We start from the raw sequence: 12,548 nt of genomic DNA, 5'->3' as shown, positions 1-12,548 counted from the left end.
ATCATGTCATCTGTGAATAGAGATAGTATTACTTCTTTTCCTACCTGGATGCCTTTTTTTTTTTCTTGCCTAATTGCTGTGGCCAAACCCTTTAGTACAATGTTGAATAGAAGTGCCAAGAGTGGGCATCCTTGTCTTCATACTGATTTCAGGAGGAAAGCATCCAGTCTTTCACCATTAAATATTATATTTAATTGTGTGCTTTTCACAGATGTCCTTTATTAGGTTGAAGAAGTTCCCTTCTAATTCTACTTAATTGATTTTTTTTTTTTTTGAGATGTTGTCTTGCTCTGTCACTCAGGCTGGAGTACAGTGATGCTATCTCAGCTCACTGCATCCTCTGCCTCCTGGGTTCAAGCAATTCTCCTGTCTCAGCCTCCCAAGTAGCTGGAACTACAGGTACTCACCACCATGCCCGGCTGAATTTTGTATTTATTTTAGTAGAGACGGGGTTTCACCATGTTAACCAGGCTGGTCTCAAACTCCTGACCTCAGGTGATCCACCCACCTCAGCCTCCCAAAGTGTTGGGAATACAGGCATGAGCCACCGTGGCTGGCTGATTTTTTTTTTTTTTAAAGACAGGGTCTTGCTCTGTCACCTGGGCTGGAGTGCAATGGTGCAACCATGGCTCAGTTGCCGCCTCGACCTCCTGGGCTCAAATGATCCTCCTGCTCAGCCTCTCAAGCAGCAGAGACTACAGGCTTGTGCCACCACGCCAAGCTAATGTGATTTTTTTTGTAGAGGTGAGGTCTCACCATGTTGCCCAGGCTGGTCTCGAACTCCTGGGCTCAAGTGATCCTCCTGCCACAGCCTCCCAAAGGGCTAGGATTACAGGCGTGACCACTGCACCCAGCCTAATTGACTTTTTATGCTGAACCATCTGTTCCTTCCTGAGATAAATCCCACTTGGCTATGGTATACAATACTTTTACATGTCATTGTATTTTTCAGGGTTTTCGTGGGTCCACATTTATAAAATATATTGTCTAAAGAGTTCTTTTCTTGTTAGGTCTTTGGTTTTGGTGTCAGGGTGATGTTGCCTTATAGAATCCATGAATGAGTTGGGAAGTATTCCCTCTTTTTCTATTTTTCTTTGAGGAGTTTGTGAAGAATTGGTATTTAAAAAAAATATTTGGTGGAATTCAATAGTAAAGCCATTTGGGCCCGCAGTTTTTTGTGGGTAGTTTTTTTTTATTACTAAAGCAATCTCATTATTTGTTATTATAGGCATATTTGGATTGTCTGTTTCTTCTGAGTCAGTTATGGAAGCTTGTGTCTGTCTAGAAATTTGTTCATTCATTTCTTTCCGTCTTTCTTTCTTTCTTTCTTTCTTTCTTTCTTTCTTTCTTTTTCTTTCTTTCTTTCTTTTTCTTTCTTTCTTTCTTTTTAAACAGAGTTTCATTCTTCTTGCCTAGGCTGGAGTACAGTGGTGTGATCTTGGCTCACTGCAACCTCTGCCTCCCAGGTTCAAGTGATTCTCCTGCCTCAGCCTCTCAAGTAGCTAGGATTACAGGTGCCTGCCACCACGACCGGCTAATTTTTTGTTTTTTTTTTTTTTAGTAGACGTGGAGTTTCATCATGTTGGCCAGGCTGGTCTCGAACTCCTGACCTCAGGTAATCCATCCGCCTCAGCCTCCCAAAGTGCTAGGATTATAGGCGTGAGCCACCACACCCGGCCTTGTTCATTTCATCTAAGCTACAATTGTTTATAGTATTTCTTCTTTTTTTTTTTAAACCCTCATTCTCTATATATAATAGTATTTCTTTACTTTTTAATTAAAAAGTTTTTTTATAAAATTTCTTTTGAGATGGAGTCTCACTCTGTCACCCAGGCTGGAGTGCAGTGATGCAATCTTGGCTCACTGCAAGCTCTGCCTCCTGGGTTCATGCCATTCTCCTGCCTCAGCCTCCTGAGTAGCTGGTACTACAGGTGCCCGCCACCATGCCCGGCTAATTTTTTGTATTTTTAGTAGAGATGGAGTTTCACCGTGTTAGCCAGGATGGTCTCGATCTCCTGACCTCGTGATCCACCCGCCTCAGCCTCCCAAAGTGCTGGGATTACAGACGTGAGCCACTGCACCCGGCCCTCAAAGTATTTTCTAATTTCCCTCTTGATTTCTTCTTTGACCCATTGGTCATTTAGAGTGTGCTGTTAAATTTCCACACCTTTGTGAGTTTCCCAACTTCTCGACTTTCTTTCTGTTATTGATCTAATAGTATTCCGTTGTGTTTTTAAAAATACTTTGTATTATTTCTATCCTTTACATTTACTAAGGTTTGATTTACAACCTAGCATATGCTGTACCCTGGAGAATGTTCCTTGTCTACTTGAGAAGATGTGTATTCTACCTAAGTGGGGTTGTGTTGCTCACGTATGGGCACACCACTTCCCTTTCACCATTCCACTTTCTTAACCCATGCTAACCACCAATCTGTTTCCCATTTCTGTAATTTCCTGATTTCAACAATGTTATGTCAATGTCATGCCTACCTAACCTACTGGATTTTTTTTTCACTCAGAATAATTATCTGGAGTTAATTTAAGTTGTTGTGTATATTATTACTTCACTAGTTTTTATTTATTGCTAATGAGTATTTCATGGTTTTGCTGCACTGTTGATTTAACCATTCATCTGCTCAGGACATCAGGGCTAGTTTCAATTTTTGGTGATTACAGTTAAGCCCTGATATTAAATTTTTTGTGTGAACATAAGCATTTGATTTTGTGGAATAAATTCCCAAGAGGGCAACTACTGGGTCTTATGGTAGCTGCAAGTGCAGTTTTTTTCAAGATGACAAAGTATTTTCCACAAAGCTGTACCATTTTACATTCCAACAATGGATGAGTGATCAAGTTTTTCCACATGCTCACCAGCATTTGTTGTCACTATTAATTTTAGCCATGTTGACAGGTGTAACTTTAGTTTGCATTTCCGTAATACCTAATGATGTTCAACATCTTTTCATGTGCTTATTTGCAATTCATAAATCTTCAGTGAAATATAGTAATTTTCATGTCTTTTCCCCTTTTTTTGAGACAGTCTTACTCTGTCACCCAGGCTGGAGTGCAGTGGTGTGACCACAGCTCACTGCAGCCTTACCCTCCAAGCTCAAGTGATCCTCCCAGCTCAGCCTTGTAAGTACTGGGACTACAGGCAGGCACAACCATGCCAGGCCAATTTAAATTTTTTTTGTAGATGGGATCTCACTACACTGCCTAGGCTGGTCTCGAACCCCTGAGCTGAAATGATCCTCCTGCCTTGGCCTCCACAAATGTTGGGATTACAGGTATGAGCCACCGTGCCCAGCCTGTTATGTCTTCTCGAAGAATGGATCCCTTTGTCATAGGGATCATGCCCCCTTTGAGCATAGAGTACTTCATAATATTCCTTTACTATCTCACTTTCCACTGTGATGTAATGTGTTGCAGGAAGTCAGGGACCCTGAACGGAGGGACCGGCTAAATCCATGGCAGAAGAACATAAATTGTGAAGATTTCATGGACATTTATTTGTTCCCCAAATTAATACTTTTATAATTTCTTACACCTGTCTTTACTGCAGTCTCTGAACATAAATTATGAAGATTTCATGGACACTTATCACTTCCCCAGTCAATACCCTTGTGATTTCCTATGCCTGTCTTTACTTTAATCTCTTAATCCCATCATCTTTGTAAGCTGAGGATGAATGTCGCCTCAGGACCCTGTGATGATTGCGTTAACTGCACAAATTGTTTAAACAATGTGAAATCTGGGCACCTTGAAAAAAGAACAGGATAACAGCAATGTTCAGAGAACAAGGGAGATAACCTTAAAGGCTGGCTGCCTGTGGGCCGGGTGGAACTGAGCCATATTTCTCTTCTTTCAAAAGCAAATAGGAGAAATATCATTGAATTCTTTTTCTCAGCAAGGAGCATCCCTGAGAAAGAGAATGTGTCCCTAAGGGGAGGCCTCTGAAATGGCCGCTTTGGGGACATCTGTCTTTTACGGGCATAGATAAGGGATGAAATAAGCCCCGGTCTCCCGTAGCGCTCCCAGGCTTATTAGGATGAGGAAATTCCCGCCTAATAAATTTTGGTCAGACCAGTTGTCTTTTCTCAAACCCTGTCTCCTGATAAATGTTATCAATGACAATGCATGCCCAAAACTTCATTAGCAATTTTAATTTCGCATTGGTCCTGTGATCTCACCCTGCCTCCATTTGCCTTGTGATATTTTATTACCTTGTGAAGCACGTGATCTCTGTGACCCACACCCTATTCATACACTCCCTCCCCTTTGAAAATCACTAATAAAAACTTGATGGTTTTGCGGCTTGGGGGGCATCACAGAACCTGCCGACATGTGATGTCTCCCCCAGACACCCAGCTTTAAAATTTCTCTTTTGTACTCTTTCCCTTTATTTCTCAGACCAGCCAACACTTAGGGAAAATAGAAAAGGACCCAGGTGAAATATCGGGGGCTGAATTTTACCCGATAGTAATGCCCCTTTTATCCATGATAAAAATATTAGCAAATCAAATCCAACATTGTATGAAAAAAATACAACATGACCAAATGGGATGTATTCCAGATATGCATACTTGTTTAATGGTTGAATATAAGTTATTGTAATCAATCACATCAATTAAGTTAAAAAAGAAAATCATGATTATATCAATACATTTAGAAGAAGCATTTGACAAATCTAACACCTATTCATGATAAAAACTCTCAGCAAACTAGGAATAGAAGGGAACTTTCTCAATTGATGAAGAACATCTACAATAATTCCACTATGTATGTATGTATGGCTAACATCATACACTACTTAATGGTGAAAAATTATATGCTTTTCCCCTAATATCAGGGAAAAGGCAAGGATGTCTCTTGTCACCACTCCTATTCAATATTGTACTAGAAGTCTTAGCTAATACAATAAGACAAAAGAAGGAAATAAAAGTATAAAAATTAGGAAGAAGGAAATAAAGTATAAAAAATTGCAGATAACATGACTATCTATGTACAAAATCCCAAAGAATCAACAAAAAACTCTGAGAACTAGTAAGTTATTATAGTTACATTGCAGGATATAAGGTTAACATACAAAAGTTGATTGCTTTTCTTTAACCAACACTGAACAATTGGAATTTGAAATTGAAAATTTAATACCTCTTACATAAACACCAAATAATCAAAATACTTAGGTATAAATCTAACAAAATACATACAAGCTTTATATGAGGGAAACTACAAAACTCTGATGAAATAAATCAAAAATCTAAATTAATAAATGGAGATAAGTTCCATGTTCATGGGTAGGAAGACTCAACATTAATGTGTTAGCGCTTGCCAATCTATAGATTCAATTTAATTCCAATAACGATTCCAGCAAGTTATTTTGCAGATATTGACAAGCAAATTCTAAAGTTTGTATGGAAAGTCAAAAGATGCAGAATAGCCCACTCAATATTGAAGACAAGCAGGGCCAGAGTACTCACACTACTCAACTTTGAGACTTACTATGAAGCTACAGTAATCAAGACAGTGTGACATTGGTAAAGGAATGGAGTAGAGAACCCATAAATAAACCCAAACAAATGAAATCAACTGATCTTTGATGAAGGAACAAAGGCAATTCAATAGAAAAATATTAGTCTTTTCAATAAATACTGCTCTAATAAATGCACCTGTAGTCCCTTCTACTCAGGAAGTTTTGCATTTTACACATGCAAACATAAAAAAAAAAAGAATCTAGACAGAAATTTTTAACTGCTGCTCTGAGAACATCATTGCTAAGAGAATGAAAACCCACAGACTTGGAGAAAATATTTGCAAATAACTTTTCTGATAAAGGATTTGTATCCAATATATACGAATAACTCCTAAAATGCAAAAATAAGAAAATAAGCATTCCAGTTTAAAAATGGACAAAATATCTGAATGGAGCTCACCAAAGAAGATATACATATGGCTATAACCATATGAAAAGACGCTCTACATCATATGTCATTAGGGAATTACAAATTCAGAACGCAATGAGAATTAGCTGGGCATGGTGGCATATGCCTGTAGTCCAGCTACTTAGGAGGCAGAAACAGGAGGACCTCTTGAGCCCAGCAGTTTGAGGCTGCAGTGAGCCATGATCATACCACTGTACTCCAGCCTGGGCAAGAGAGTAAGAACCCATCTCTAAAATAAATACATAAATAAATAACAAAAACAACAATGAGAAACCACTATACACCTATTAGATAGGCTAAAATCCAAAAACCTGACAGTATCAAATGCTGACAAGGATGTGGACATAGAAAAACAGGAATTCTCATTCATTGCTCTAGAGAATACAGCCACTTTGGAAGATGATCTAGTAGTGCCTTCCAAGCTAAACATAGCCTAACCATATGGCCCAGCAATTTCACTCCTAGGTATATACCAAAATTAGTTGAAAACCTATATACACATAAAAACCTACACATGAATGTTTATAGCAGCTTTATTCAAAACTGCAAAAACTGGAAGAAATCAAGATATCCCCTCAATAGGTGAATGAACAAACTGACACATTCATACATTGGAATATTATTCAATGATAAGAAATGAGCCGGCTGGGGGCGGTGGCTCAGGCCGGGCACGGTGGCTCAGGCCGGGCACGGTGGCTCATGCTTGTAATCCCAGCACTGTGGGAGGTCAAGACAGGCAGATCACCTGAGGTCAGGAATTCAAGACCAGCCTGGCCAACATGGTGAAACCCCTTCTCTACTAAAAATACAAAAATCAGCTGGGTGTGGTGGTGCGTGCCTGTAATCCCAGCTACTTGCGAGGCTGAGGTAAGAGAATTGCCTGAACCCAGGAGGTTGAGGTTGCAGTGAGCTGAGATCGTGCCACTACACTCCAGCCTGGGCGACAGACCGAGACTCCATCTCAAAGAAAAATAAAAAAGAAAAGAAAAGAAATGAGCTACCAAGCCATGAAAAGTCATGGAAGACCTTAGATGGATATTGCTAAGTGAAAGAAGCCAATTTGAAAAGGCTACATACTGTATGATTCCAACTAAGTGACAATTTGTTGTTGTTGTTTTTTTTTGAGACAGGGTCTCACTCTATCACCCAGACTGGAGTGCAGTGGCATGATCTCTGCTTATCGCAACCTCCACCTCCCAGGCTCAAGCAATTCTCCTGCCTCAGCCTCCTGAATAGCTGGGATTACAGATGCATACCACCACACCTGGCTAATTTTTGTATTTTTAGTAGAGACGGGGTTTCACCATGTTGGCCAGGATGGTCTCGAACTCCTGACCTCAAATGATCCACCTGCCTCAGCCTCCCAAAGTGCTGTAATTACAGGCATAAGCCACCACGCCCCACCTAAGTGACATTCTATAAAAGGTAAAACTACAAAGACAGTGAAAGATCCAGTGGAACTGTTGTGGGAATCAGGAGACTGGAGAGACCAATAGGTAGAACAGGGGGATTTTATTGAGTGCACTCTGGCCTAGTGGATTAACATCCAAAGACTGGGCCTAGAACAAAGACAGAACTTGACTTTTATACACACTTCTGAAAAGGGGTTGGCTAGTTTGAAACAAGGTTACAGTGATGCGAAGTGTAGTGGTGTGAAAGCAAGTGTATAGAAGCAGAACAAAGGCAGTTAATCAAACTATGACAGTTAGATTATGCCTGCTCAGGCATGTCTCATGACCTTTGCTGTGCTGCTCGGATAAAAAACAGAATACTTGAGGTTACTAGTTACAGAAAACAGGAATCTGGCCAGGCGCAGTGGCTCACGCCTGTAATCCCAGCACCTTGGGAGGCTGAGGCAGGTGGATCACAAGGTCACGAGATCGAGACCATCCTGGCTAACACGGTGAAACCCTGTCTCTACTAAAAATACAAAAAATTAGCCAGGCATGGTGGCGGGCGCCTATAGTCCCAGCTAGTCAGGAGGCTGAGGCAGGAGAATGGCATGAACTCAGGAGGCGGAGCTTGCAGTGAGCTGAGATTGCACCACCGCACTCCAGCCTGGGTGACAGAGCGAGACTTCATCTCAAAAAAAAAGAAAAAGAAAACAAAAGAAAAGAAAACGGGAATCTATAAAGTCATAAATGTACTCATACCATAGGGGAAAGGAAAATAAGGAAAATTTGTTTTTCTTCTCCTTATGTGGAGGGAGTGCTGGGAGAGTCTCCAGAGCACATTCCTTTGAGCCCTGGCTTCTTAGATAATGTTATCGAGACTTTGCCTGGGTCTAGGCTTTGCCTGTTACTGACTTTGGGATGAGCCAGCCTAATACAGAAAGCTTGTTTTTTTGAACATATTTTTCTCTTTTTAATTTTATTTTTCTTTCTTTCTTTAATTCCCACCTCAGAACTGTTTCAAAACTTTTTAGCTATTCTAGGGCTTGTATGTTTCCAAACAAATTTTAGTATAAGTTTGTCTGCATCTACAACAACAACAACAAAGTTGCTTGGATTTTGATAGTAATTGTGTTAAAACTGTGTACCATTTGGGGAAAACGGGTGTCCTTACAATTGAGTCTTCTAGTCCATGAACATGCTATGCCTTTCCATTTATTTAGATCTTGTTTGATTTCTTTCATCAGCATTGTCTAGTTTTCATCATATAAGTTCCGCACCTGTATTGGCAGATTCACACCAAAGTATTTTTGTGGAGCAATTATAAATAGTATTATATTTTAATTTCAGTTCCCACGTGTTCCTTGCTAGTATATAGAAATACAATTAATTTTGATATGTTGATATATCCTGCAACCTTGCTAAATTCACTTATTAGTTTTTTAGGAGTTTTTTGTTTGTTTTTGTTGTTTTATTCCTTTGGGCTTTCCATATAGTTAAATCATGTCATCTCAAAATAGGGACAATTTTTTCTTCTTTTCTGATTAGTATGCCTTTTAATTATTATTATCATTTTTTTTTTGAGACAGAGTCTTGCTCTTGTTGCCCAGGCTGGAGTGCAATGGCATAATCTCAGCTCACTGCAACTTCCGCCTCCCAGGTTCAAGCGATTCTCCTGCCTCAGCCTCCCAAGTAGCTGGGATTACAGGCACCTGCCACCATGCCCGGCTAATTTTGGTATTTTTAGTATAGACAGGATTTTGCCATGTTGGCCAGGCTGGTCTTGAACTCCTGACCTTGTGATCCGCCAGCCTCAGCCTCCCAAGGTGCTGGGATTACAGGCATGAGCCACCGTGCCTAGACTAATTCTTTTTTAAACTTAATTATTTTTAATTTTTATGAGGACATATAAGGTGTATATATTTATGGGGTCCATATATTTATGTTGATACAGGCATTCAGTGTGTAATAATCACATCAGAGTAAATGGGATATCCATCATCACCTCAAGCATTTATCATTTCTATGTGTTACAAATATTTCAGTTATACTCCTTTTTTTTTTTTTAATTCTTTTGAGATGAAGTCTCGCTCTGTCACCCAGGCTGAAGTGCAGTGGCACAATCTTGGCTCACTGCAAGCTCCACCTCCCAGGTTCATGCCATTCTCCTGCCTCAGCCTCCCAAGTAGCTGGGACTACAGGCACCCGCCACCATGCCCAGCTAATTTTTTTTGCATCTTTAGTAGAGATGGGGTTTCACCCTGTCAGCCAAGATGGTCTCAATCTCCTGACCTTGTGATCCGCCCACCTTGGCCTCCCAAAGTGCTGGGATTACAGGCGTGAGCCACTGCGCCTGGCCTCTTTTAGTTATTTTTAAATGTACAATAAACTATTATTGATTGTAGTTACCCTGTTGCATTATCAAATACTAGATCTTATTCATTCTAACTAAATTTGTACCCATTAACCATTCCCACTCCCCCCAACCCCAATGCTACTACTCTTCCCAGCCTCTGGTAACCACCATTCTATTCTCCATGAGTTCAATTATTTAAAGTTTTAGCTCCTGCAAATGAGTGAGAGCATTTGAAGTTTGTCTTTCTATGCCTGCCCTATTTCATTTAACGTAATGTTCTCCAATTTCATCTATGTTGTTGCAAGTGACTGGATCTCATTCTTTTTTATGGCTGAAAAGTACTTCATCATGTATATATAACACATTTTCTTTATCCATTTGTCTGCTGATACACAGGTTGATTCCAAATCTTGGCTATTGTACCTCTGATTTCTTTTTCCTTATTGAAATAGAAATCTGCATCCCCAGATGGTTTCACTGGATAATTCTATCAAATGCTTAGATAATTAACACCAATTCTATATAATCTCTTCCAGAAAATGGAAAGCAAATCACTTCCAAATTTATTTTAAAGTTAAGAAAAATAGTACATGCTGGGCCTGGTGGCTCACACCTGTAATCCCAGCAGTTTGGGAGGCTGACGTGGGCAGATCACTTGAGCTGAGGAATTTGAGACCAGCGTGGGCAACATGGTGAAACAATGTCTGTACAAAAAACAAAAATTATCCAGGCATGGTGGCATGCACCTGTAGTCCCAGCTACTTGGGAGGTTAATGTGGGAAGATTGCTTAGACCTGGGAGACAGAGGCTTCGGTGAGCTGAGATCACACCACTGCTCTCCAGACTGGGTGACAGAGTGAAACTCTGTCTAGAACTTGCAGTGTTTTGCTGAATAGTAGTAATCAGTGCCTTGTTGTTGATCTTAGAGAAAAAGCATTCAGTCTTTATTAAATATGATAGCCACATGATTTTTCTTTAAATATTTTTTATTCAGTTGAAGAAATTCCTCTCTAAGTTTTCTGGTGGTTTTTATCATGAATGGGTGTTGGACTTTGTCAAATGCCTTTTCTGCAGAATTCAATTGATAATCTCATGTGATTTTTCTTACTTAGCTTGTTAATATGGTGGATCACATTGATTGGTATTTGAACATTGAACCAGCCTTACATTTCTGGGATAAACTCCACTTGGTAATGGTGTATAATTATTTTTATATATTGCTGAATTCCATTTATGATATCTTGTTAAGAATTTTTGCACATATATTCATGACTCATGTTGGTCTATAGTTTTCTTTCTTTGTATTGTTTTCCTTTTCCTTTTTCTTCTTCTTTTTTTTTTTTTAAGACAGAGTCTCACTCTGTCACCCAGTCTGGAGAGCAGTGGTGTGATCTCAGCTCACCGAAACCTCTGTCTCCCAGGTCTAAGCAATCTTCCCACATTAACCTCCCAAGTAGCTGGGACTACAGGTGCATGCCACCATGCCTGGATAATTTTTGTTTTTTGTACAGACATTGTTTCACCATGTTGCCCACGCTGGTCTCAAATTCCTCAGCTCAAGTGATCTGCCCACGTCAGCCTCCCAAACTGCTGGGATTACAGGTGTGAGCCACCAGGCCCAGCATGTACTATTTTTTCTTAACTTTAAAATAAATTTGGAAGTGATTTGCTTTCCGTTTTCTGGAAGAGATTATATAGAATTGGTGTTAATTATCTAAGCATTTGATAGAATTATCCAGTGAAACCATCTGGGGATGTGGATTTCTATTTCAAAAATTATTTAACTACAAATTCCATGTCTTTAATAGTTATATGATTAATTGGATTATCTATTTCATTATAGATGGGTAGTGGGAGTTTGTTTTGTCTTGCTTTGCCTTGAGGAATTTGTCCATTTCATCTCACTTGTCAAATTATGTTTGTACAGGTGTTTGTAGTATTTCCTTATCTTTTTGATGTCTGCACGCTCTGTACTGATAACTCCTATTAATTTTTTCTTCACTCTTTTTCCCTTTGTCAGTCATGCTAGAAGCTTGTCAATTTTATTGATCTTTTAGAACTAGCTTTTAGTTTAATTTTCTAAATCTTTTCTGCTTTCAATTTTCTTTCTTTTTTTTTTTTTTTTTTTTTTTTTTTTGAGATGGAGTCTCACTCTGTCCTCCAGGCTGGAGTACAGTGGCATGATCTCTGCTCACTGCAACCTCTGCCTCCCAGGTTCAAGTCATTCTCCTGCCTCAGCCTCCCAAGTAGCTGGGACTACAGGCACACACCACCATGGCCGGCTAATTTTTGTATTTTTAGTAGAAACAGGCTTTGACCATGTTGTCCAGGCTGGTCTCGAACTCCTGACCTCAAGTGATCCATCCACCTCAGCCTCCCAAAGTGCAGGGATTACAGTCATGAGGCACTGCACTCGGCCTCTATTTTCATTGATTTATGTTCTGATATTTATTTCCATCTTTCAGCTTGCTTTGAAACAGAATTGCTAAGTAAGAAGGTTAACTTTTTTTTTTTTTTTGAGACAGAGGAGTCTCGCTGTGTCACCCAGGCTGGAGTGCAGTGACACCATCTCAGCTCACTGCAAGCTCTGCCTTCCCGGTTCACGCCATTCTCCTGCCTCAGCCTCCCGAGTAGCTGGGACTACATGTGCCCGCCACCACGCCCGGCACGTTAGCAAGGATGATCTGGATCTCCTGACCTCGTGATCAGCTCTCTCAGCCTCCCAAAGTGCTGGGATTACAGGCATGAAGCCACTGTGCCCGGCCTTTTTTTTTTTTTTTTTTTTTGAGACAGAGTCTCACTCTGTCACCCAGGCTGGAGTTTAGTGGCGTGATCTCGGTTCACTGCAACCTCTGCC

The sequence above is a fragment of the Pan paniscus genome, chromosome 23, assembly GCF_029289425.2.
Source record: "Pan paniscus chromosome 23, NHGRI_mPanPan1-v2.0_pri, whole genome shotgun sequence".
NCBI classification, from domain to species: domain Eukaryota; kingdom Metazoa; phylum Chordata; class Mammalia; order Primates; family Hominidae; genus Pan; species Pan paniscus.
The sequence above is the reverse complement of the archived record's forward strand: the minus strand, read 5'-3'. Positions refer to the sequence as shown.